Below are 10,427 nucleotides of genomic sequence, written 5' to 3'. Positions count from 1 at the left end.
AATTACATATGCCTATGGCACACACCTTCAGCTTTCTCCTGGGATGTTTGTTGAGCCTTCGTTGATTATCGTAGGACTTGTGGAGACCTCTGATGTTGGGTAACGAAGTCTCCACTTTACACTTCCCGACAACCCGTAATATGATTACCACAGCCAGATATTAACACCATAAACACTACTCTATGATTATCAAGTAGTTTGGGATCCATACTCCAAATAAAAACCACTGTGAAAGCAATGAAAATTACGAGCGCATATGACCTTCCCACTTGCGCTAGTTCGCTGTTGGTATTCTGTCATTTATTTTTCATAAAACCCCTCACACTTTATATTTCTATTACTATATAACACTTATATATATCTACAGTCTTTATCCATAAGTTTCTTCAGTTGTATTAGTTTATTGTCACTGTAGGGATTCAATTTCTTTCAGTAAAATATGTAGCATTCACTTTCTCGTCCTGTATACTAGCATTGAGAGTGAATGTCACTTTCACCTTCACTCTCATAACTCAGTATTCAGACATGCTAGAGTGAAACTTTCACTTTCATTACCCCTAGGGTATATACTCGTATTCTTATAATACTACTCAATGACATTTCTATTTACGTTCTTTATTTTATTTACGTTATTTACATTTCTATTTTATTTACACTGTGTTATGCACTGTCACTTGAAGTAACTTATAAAACTATTTTCCACTGTTCACGTATATTTACATTCATTACTTTCACTTGCTGTTTACACATTATTTACACATTATTTACAGTTCCACTTGCACTGTTTTACTCAATAGAAAGATCGTAGTCACTCTTTTATCAATTGTCAGCCCTTTACCTCTTTCCACACGAGGTTTAGTAGGGGGTAAAGGTCACAGGGCCCTTTGCATGGGGGTGAAAAGTCCCTGAAGCTAGCAAGAGCAAACAGACGTACCTCCACATTGGGAGATGAGAGTGAACTGATAAGGGTGGGCCGGGGTGGTTTACCTAGGGAAATGCATTATGCCATCGTTAGCCTCTTGACAGCAGCTAATATATAACAGTGAAATGATTGGCAGGAAATCTAGACAACACATTATAAATTAGGTAGTTCCAGGTTTATGTAAATATAACTTAGGCTTCTCCCTTCCCTCCTTATATGTATATTTATTACGAAAATAGATTATACGGCATATTTCAAGGGGAAATAAACAGCGAAAAGTAGCGAACGAGTGCACGTGAGGTGTTGTCAGGTGATAATTAGCCAATTCCAGGTGTATGGGACTCTCACTTACCTTATTTCTTTCTTGTATATATTATTTGGTATAAGAATAGGGCATAGGGCTTATTTCAATGGATGAAATCAGTGAAAAATTCCAGGGAAGATTTACTTAGCGTAGCACGGCCGGGCAGGCGAGAGGATAGGGTAATGGAGGGGGGGTAGGGAGGGGAGTCAAGAACGGGGAGAAATGGCTAAATTGTCAACAATGGATGGGAGTACAGATGAGATTAGGAGTGCTGACTAGTGTTGGACATTGGCAGTACTGATAGAGGATACAAGCCACCACTTGGAAGCCCGGGTGAATTCAAAATAACACAGAATCACAAAAGCGACACCCCGCGGTATGATCCCTTGCTCCCAAGCATCACAAAAGTGATGCCCCGTGGTTAAGGGGTTAATATCCCTTCTCCTGGTCACATATACCTCTCTCTTCTCTGTCTCATCTTCTCCCCTACCTCTACTCACTAACCATTTACTATATGCCTTCTTATTTTGTTCCACAGCTCGTTTCACCTCATCATTCCACCATGCTGTCCCTTGCACACCCTTGCATCTCCTCCTCACTCCACAAACTGCCTCACATGGTGCGCCTATCTCTTCCGTGAATATCTTACATACGTCTTCCACCCCTTCCATCTGCTCTAGCTCATACCTTCCCAATCTTTCTTCCACTATGCTCTTATACTCTGTCATTTTCTCACTATCTTGCAATTTCTCCACTCATCTCACAGGAGCTGCTTCCTCCTGTCTTCCCCTTCGTCTCCTAAACCACTTTCTGTGCAGCTCTACCTTGGCCATCACTAAGTGATGGTCCGAGACTCCATTCCCCCATCCTCTCCACACTCTTGCATCCAACAATTGTCTTCTCATTCGTTCATCCACACACACGTAGTCTATCATTGCCTTTCGTTCAACAAGTTCACCATCCATCCTCTTCATTACTCTCCATGTATACTGGTGGATCATCTTTCAGCTTAATCCTGCATCATCCTTGAACATCCTTGAACATGCTTGGGGTTTCATTTTCTCAGGACTTATCTTGAAAAGATCATATTACATCTCTTGTTAAATCCGCTTCCAGGAGATTAGGTGTGCTAAGCCGACTCCGTTCTTTCTTTACCCCTGCACAATTGTTGACTATAAATGGGTTTTATCCACCCCTGTGTAGAGTACAACTCTCATGTGTGGGGAGACTCCCCACATACAGCTCTTCTCAATAGGGTAGAATCAAAGGCTTTTCTTCTCATTAACTCTCCTCTTACTGACTCCCTTCAACCTCTGTCTCTTCGCTGCACTGTTGCATCTTTATCTCTTTTCTATCCCTACTTTAATGGTCACTGCTCCTCTGAACTGTCTGCATGCATTCCTCCACCTCTACGAAGGGCAAGTAGCACCCTTGTAGCAGCAAATTCTCATCCTTTTTCTGTCCAAGTCTCTAATGCAAGAGTCAACCGTTACTCCCAGTCCTTCATTTAGGCAACAGGTCAGCTCTGGAGCTGTCTCCCTCTGTTTGTATTTCCTGTTGCCTATGATCTCCAGTCTTTAAAATGCAGTGTGTCCAGGCATCTCGAAATGATCGGATCTTGAATTTGGCTCTCTTTTGTATTTTGTTTTTCTCTTGGAGGGAACTGTTATTGTGGGCTCATGGCCTTTGGTTCCTTCTTCCTCGCATAAAAAAAAAAAAAGGTAGTGTTGGAGTGGCTTTGGAAGTGTGTGTAGTCTGTGAGCCAAGTGTAATCAGCCTGTGTAAGCCGACTGGGCCCAAGCATACTTTATAGTATGCGACACTGGTTGAACCACAGCACCCTTTGTTTCCGCCAATGCAGTACGTGGGCTGAAGAATATATATATATATATATATATATATATATGTATATATATATATATATATATATATATATATATATATATATATATATATATATACATATATATATATATATATATATATATATATATATATATATATATATATATATATATATATATATATATATATATATATATACATATATATATATATATATATCCGCCGTTTCTGCTGTGTTACGGTAAGAAACAAACGTATATATATATATATATATATATATATATATATATATATATATATATATATATATATATATCCGCCGTTTCTGCTGTGTTACGGTAACATACAAACGTATATATATATATATATATATATATATATATATATATATATATATATATATATATATATATATATATATATATATCCGCCGTTTCTGCTGTGTTACGGTAACAAACAAACGTACAAATATCGGATCATTATAATGTACGAGTAGATGACGATCTGATGACGCTCTTTCGTGTACCTGGATTAAACATTACTTAGGGTCATCTTTAGCCCTACATTGAGACTTTCCCTGTTTAGGTCATTTAATATTTCTTGCAGTATCACTGCTGTTTCTGAGGGTAGGACAATGATATCTAAAAATCTTAAATCGTTTAGGCTTTCTACATCTATGTTTACATCTTTTGCTTTCCCCGTCTAGCTTTCTAAAAATACTTTTTAGGCATGGTATTAATACTTTTCGTGAAATTGTAAGTCCCTGACGCAAACTCTGCTCAGTCTTAATTTTTACAGAGTCTTTATGTCTTTTTACTGTAACAGTTACCTCTTTATATATGTTTTCGTGCAGTTCTACAATGTCCTTAATAACTTGTTCCCGCAATGAATTTATAATTGCTATGTGCTTCACTGAGTTTTTCGTAGTTAACAAAACCTAACCAAAGTGGTTTATTATATTCTGTAGTTTTCTCAGTTAGCTGATTCATTGTGTGTAGATGATCAGTAGTCGATTACCCACTTCGGAATCCTGCCTGGTTTTCTTTCAGATTTGGTATTCTGCTCGCAAAGGCTTTATTGAAGAGCTTGTAAATAACTGGTAATAAGCTAATGTGTCGATACTTACTACGATCTTTTGAGTCACCTATCACGGAAAGCAAAATAATTATTGCATTACGCCATGTTGGGAATTTCCTTCTCTTTATGCACTGAGTAAATATGTGGGCGAGCCTGTTTTATATTCTACTTTTGCATCCAACAGCAAAACTACTACTATTCCATCTTCTCTTGGGTCCTTCCCTCTTTTCATACTTTTAAGGGAAATTTTCACTCCATCTGGTGTTACCTCTGCAGTACTTCACTTGTATCAACTGAATAATTAGCTGTTGGTGCTATTGTCTTTGATGCATACAGATCTTTGTATTATTCTTCAACTGTCCTTCACCATCATATTTCTACATTTAATGACTTCACCATTTTTTGTCTTTTCCTTGATGAAATTTATTGCTTTCTCCTATTAAGCCATTTTTCTTGGGAAAATTTTTAGATTTTTTTTCCTTTTTTACTGTTTGGTTTGATGTGATCGATAAGCTTTCCTCTTTCTTTTTCTTCTCTCTGTCTCTTGCTGATAAACTTATTCAATCTCCACTCTTTGTAATTCACATCTTACCGTGTTATTAGTTTCATCTTATTTCTTTTTTCCTTGACGTAGTCATGGGTCATTTTTTAATACTTGTTAGCACTTCCTGTAGTAACTTTACCTACTACTTCCGCGCTTTGGTTAGTAAACCATTCAACTCGCCAAAATGTCACGTTCAGCATAAGTTAGACCCTGAAATCTGGTCGTTTTTTCTAACTGAAAGGCTGTTTTATTTTCGCTTGCTTTTATTGGCCATATCACTCATATTTTTAACAGCTTTTATTTCCACTTCTGAAACTGAATTTGGCTATTGTGCAACCCACCATTCTATGTTCTGTCTATCTATCTATCTATTGCCAGACGCCTTAATCCCATGCAGGGTGGCCACAAACAAATGGCCTCCACGTCGCCCCTGTCCCCCGCCATTTCAGTGCCCTGCTCCCTGGTCACACACCCCTCCCTCATACACCTCTCCACTCCATCCCTCCATCTCATCCTTGGCCTCCCCCTCCTCTCTCCCTCTCCACCTCTACACACATACACTCTCCCTCGTCAATCTCACACTCTCCTCGTCAATCTCTCACTCACTCTCCATCCTCTCCACATGGCCAAACCACCTCAATTTGTTTCTCCTAACACGTTTCCTATAACATCTATCCTATCCACACCACAATGCTCCTTCACATCCTCATTTGTCAGTCTCTCTCCATGTGACTCCACATGTTCCTCTCAAGTAACATCATTTCCACTGCTCTCACTCTCGACTTCCAGGTCCTCCTCCAACAAAGTCCAAGCTTCACTTCACATACGTTCCAGAGCTGGTATCACCAATAGTCATGTAGTAACTTTTTCACTTCCATGCCCATTTCCCTGTTTCTTATCACTGCTTTCTAGGAGGCAGCAACCTTTCTTCCTCTGTTGTACCCTTTCAAGCACTTCACCCTCAAACTTCCATCCTCACTCATCACACTACCCAAGTACTTAAACGTACTTTGACATTTTCCATTTCCTCATCATCCAATCCTTCATTGTACATTCATTGACTCCCTGCTTCTCTAGAAGACCATAATTTTACTCTTCTCTACACAGAGCAGGATCCCTGGGCAGCCTTCATTAATGGAGGTCCACCCCTACCTTAGAATACAGAAAAGCTGACAAGACATTGTTACAGTCTATCCATAACGTATTTTTTCATGTACAGTCGTGGTCATAAATAATCATTTTTATCCTCAGCACTTTACTCAGGCTGGCTCCTTTGTTCGCGGTAAGTCACAGGAGTGGAGCAAGAGGGGCTGAGAGGGAGGGCCAGAAAAAAGAAGGAAAAGGTGGGTGTGGGGGACGAGCGATGATGCGAGGGTGGACTGAGGGAGGGAGAGAGGGAAGGAAGAAGGAGGGAGAATGAAAATGCAAAGTGGTGGTCACATAATTTGAGTATTTTCTTTACTATAGGCTACAGGAACAAGCTCATAGGCCTTAAGAATCAAGCTCTTAACTACATCATAATTATCAGATTGATCCTGAGGCAAAGATGCATAAGTGACTTGAGCTTTACCGGTGAGAACAGTTTGAAGGGAGTACTGGCCAATACTTTTTGGGCCAATTAAAACCTGTAGCTACCCTCTCAAACAACTATGAAAATACTTTGTTAAATCAGGATTCATTAAAAGGTGGGACAAGTTTAACATTTTTAGCCACATCAAAATCATCAGAGCTAGATGATCCAGTTCCACATTGTTTCATGCGATACTCATGGTCTGCCTGAATCCTAGCAATTTCAACTTGTGCCTCAAGCCTCCTTAGCAACGTGCTCTCCTGCAGGGCTCAGCTGTAACTTAGCTAATCTCAATCTGCGCTTCTGCTCATTTGGAGGAGTTACATTAAACAAGCTTTCATTAATCATGTCGACAATTTGATCATTTAGAATGATGAGAGCGAAACAACAATTTCCCAATTGTTGAGCAACAAGCTTTAAGTTCATTCTTTGTTCTGTTTTCTACATCACACACTGTTTGGCAGATTTGACAAAAAAATCTTTGGCTTCATCAAGTGTAGTAATAGTAGACATCATGAATAAATCACAGTCACAAAATATCAAGCAATATCCCTTATGACAATATCCTGAATATCCCTGATAAGGAGGTCGCCAAAAATTTTATGTTAGGGAACCGAGAAAACTAATGTACACTTTAAGTGAGAACACTAAAAATCACTACTGTCCCGTAAAGTTCCAGGTTCAAAACAAAAGAGTTAGGTAAAATTACAAGTTAAAGTTAAATGCTCAAACTAACAACAAAACATTCAGGTCTCATAAGGATAATGTAATGGCAAAAACAGGTTAAATATATGGTTAACTGCAATAGCCTCTATTAACACGAAATTAGCAAGAGTAAATTTATCTAAGTCAGCCCTGATAAGATGAGAATACGGGATAATCCTCAGTGAATGCAAGATATATTATTACAGATACAAAATATTATTAATAATGACTGACTTCCAAACTTTTCCTTATTCACAAAAACCTCACTAGGCCTACAAATTAACACCTTATGCTATACAGTACAAGAACAAAATGTAATAACACTCATACTGAAATTACACGGCAATTAGATGGCTGGAGACTTCCTGAGCACTCACAATAATAACAACTGTACAGGGGAGGACAGAGATGTGAGCAAAATGAGGAGTAGATCTAAGTGGCAATAATGCAGAGACTGAGCCTTCATTATATGAGAGGGCCGGCAGAGCTTGATACAACTTGTAAGAAGGACATGCAAATGAAGCCATGGGGACAAGAGTTGACAATCCTGCTCTGGAACAACAGAAAAGAACGACTTACTCTACTATAATGGTAGAAGGGGGGACTGGAGGTAGAACACGCTCGTGATCAAACATGCAGCATACTGTACGTTAGAATTACACAAAGGATGATGAAATCATAGGATATGTAACAATATATATATATTTATATATATATATGTATATATATATATATATATATATATATATATATATATATGTGTGTGTGTGTGTGTGTGTACATTAGATCCCCATGGGCCAATGTACAATTGGATGATGGATGGATGTATATGTATTCAGTATACATATATATATATATATATATATATATATATATATATATATATATATATATATATATATATATATATATATATCATCTCTCTCATCCTCATCAAGCCGTTAGTTTGTCCACTGCCCAAGGACCGACCTATCCCAACCGATGTGGAGACGATACAGCCAGTGTATCTCTAGAGTGGCTTAGGCTGTCTAGTAGAGAGTTTATGTAGTGTGAGAAGTGCTTGTAAGTGTAAAAAATAATTCATCCATACTAAATGCTCTCAACTCTCCAACTCGAATTCTTCCCGCTCCTTCTGACACTTAGAAAAACCTTTCGAACATCTTTACCTCATCATCCTTCCCTCCTCTTTTCTACTCTGATGGTTCCTGTAGCTATTTCTTCTACTGATAAAGCAGATCTCTTCGCACAGACTTTCTCCTCCAATTCCACCTTAGACGATTCCGGTGCTGTTCCTCCATTACCTTCCCCCCTCTGACTTCCTCATGGCTGACATTAAAATTTCTTCAGCTGATGTGTTTTCTGCCATCACTGAACTCAATACTAATAATGCATACGGGCATGGTGGGGTTCCTCCTGTTGTTCTCAAGAACTGTGCTTCTGTCCTTACACTCTGCCTAAGCAAACTCTTTCGCCTTTGTATGTCAACTTGCACCTTTCCTTCTTGCTGAAAGTTTGCGGTCATTCAGCCAGTCCCAAATAGGAGTGACCACTCCCAGCCCTCCAACTATCGTCCAATTGCTTTAACGTCCTGTATTTCAAAAATTTTCGAGTCAATTGTCAATAGAAAAATTTTAAGGCATCTTTCTTATCGCAACCTTCTTTCTGATCGTCAGTATTGGTTCCGTCGGGGACGCTTCACTGATAGTCTTCTCACCTACCTTTCAGACTCCCGGTCTGTCCTCCTTTCGGAACTTTGGCGAAAGTTTTGCCATTGCACTTGACATCTCAAAAAGCTTTCGATCGAGTCTGGCATAAATCTTAAATTTCCAAACTGCCCTCTTACGGTTTCAATCCTTCTATCTGTGCCTTCATCGCTAGCTTCCTTTCTGATCGTTCTATGCGCTGCTGTTGTAGACAGCCATCGTTCTTCTCCTAGTTCTATTAACAGTGGTGTTCCTCAGGGCACTGTCCTATCACCAACTCTCTTCCTTTTATTCGTCAATGACCTTCTAAGCTGTACATCTAACCCTATCCACTCATACACTGATGACTCCACCCTTCACCCTTTCCATTCCAGTTCCCGCAACGCCCATCTCAGCAGTTACTTCAACAAACAAGGGATGAGGCTATGGCACACCTAATGTCTGACTTGGCTCGTATCTCTGACTGGGGTAGAAATAATCTGGTTGTTTTTAATGCATCTAAGACTCAGTTCTTACACCTATCAACTCGACAAATTCTTCCTAATGTATACCCTATCTATCTATCTATCTATAGCCGGCGCCCTAATCCCATAAAGGGTGACCACAGACAAAACGCCTCCAAGTCGCTCTGTCACCCACCATTTGACTACCCTTCCCCCAACTCACCTCCCTCATATACCTCTCTACTCCATCCCTCCACCTCATCCTCAGTCTACGCCTCCCTCTCCCTCCCTCCATCTCACCTACACACACCACTCTTAGTCAGTCTTTCATTCTCCATTCTCTTCACATGTCCAAACCACCTCCAATTAATTTCTCCTAATCTTCTCCAACCACATCCACTTCCACCCCACAACGTTCCTTCACTTCTTCATTCGTCAACCTGTCCCTCCACATGCTCCTCTCAAGTAACTCATTTCCACTGCTCTCACTCTTGACTTGTTCCCCTCTTACCCAAGGTCCATGCCTAGCTTCCATATGTCAAGGTAGGGATCACTGACTACTATCATACAGTGACTTCTTAACTTCCATACTCATTTTCCTGTTTCTCATCACTGCTTTCAATTGGCACCAACAAACCTTCCTTCCCTGCTGTACCTTTTCATGCACTTCATCCCCCAAAGTTCCATCCTTACTCATCACACTACCCAAGTACTTGAATCCACTCACATTCTCCATATCCTCTACATCCAACCTCACTGCACACTCTGTGACTTCATTCCTTTCAAACACCATAATTTTACTTTTGTTAGCATTAACTTTCAGATTCCTCCTCTTACACAGTGTCCCAAAGTCATTCACCAAACCTAGTATAGCTCCCATTCATCTTCACTCAACAATACTGTATCATTAGCAGACAGCAACACAGGAATCTTCCAAATCTCACCCTCATTCATTAGAGTCACCCCACATCCACTGCCCTACCCCTGCACCTCCTTTACAACCCCATCCATATATATAATAAACAGCCATGGAGACATCACACCCAACCCTGTTTTTCAGTCCCACATTGAGATCAAAGAGCTCACTCAGCTCACCATCCACTCGCACCATAGCCCTAGCTCCCTCGTACATACTCTTCACAGGACTCAACAATTTACCCTCCACTCCATATATTCTTAATACCTTCCACATACCTTGCCTATCTATTCTTTCATAAGCTTTCTCCAAGTCCATGAAGGCAGCATACACTTTCCTTCCCTTCTCTAGATACATCTCCACTAAACATCTTAGAACAAATATCTGATCTACACACT

The sequence above is a fragment of the Coenobita brevimanus genome, chromosome 78 (genome assembly GCF_032717465.1).
Source record: "Coenobita brevimanus isolate Jiangsu-jjx chromosome 78, ASM3271746v2, whole genome shotgun sequence".
In the NCBI taxonomy this organism is placed as follows: Eukaryota; Metazoa; Arthropoda; class Malacostraca; order Decapoda; family Coenobitidae; genus Coenobita; species Coenobita brevimanus.
Note: the sequence above shows the minus strand (reverse complement) of the source record.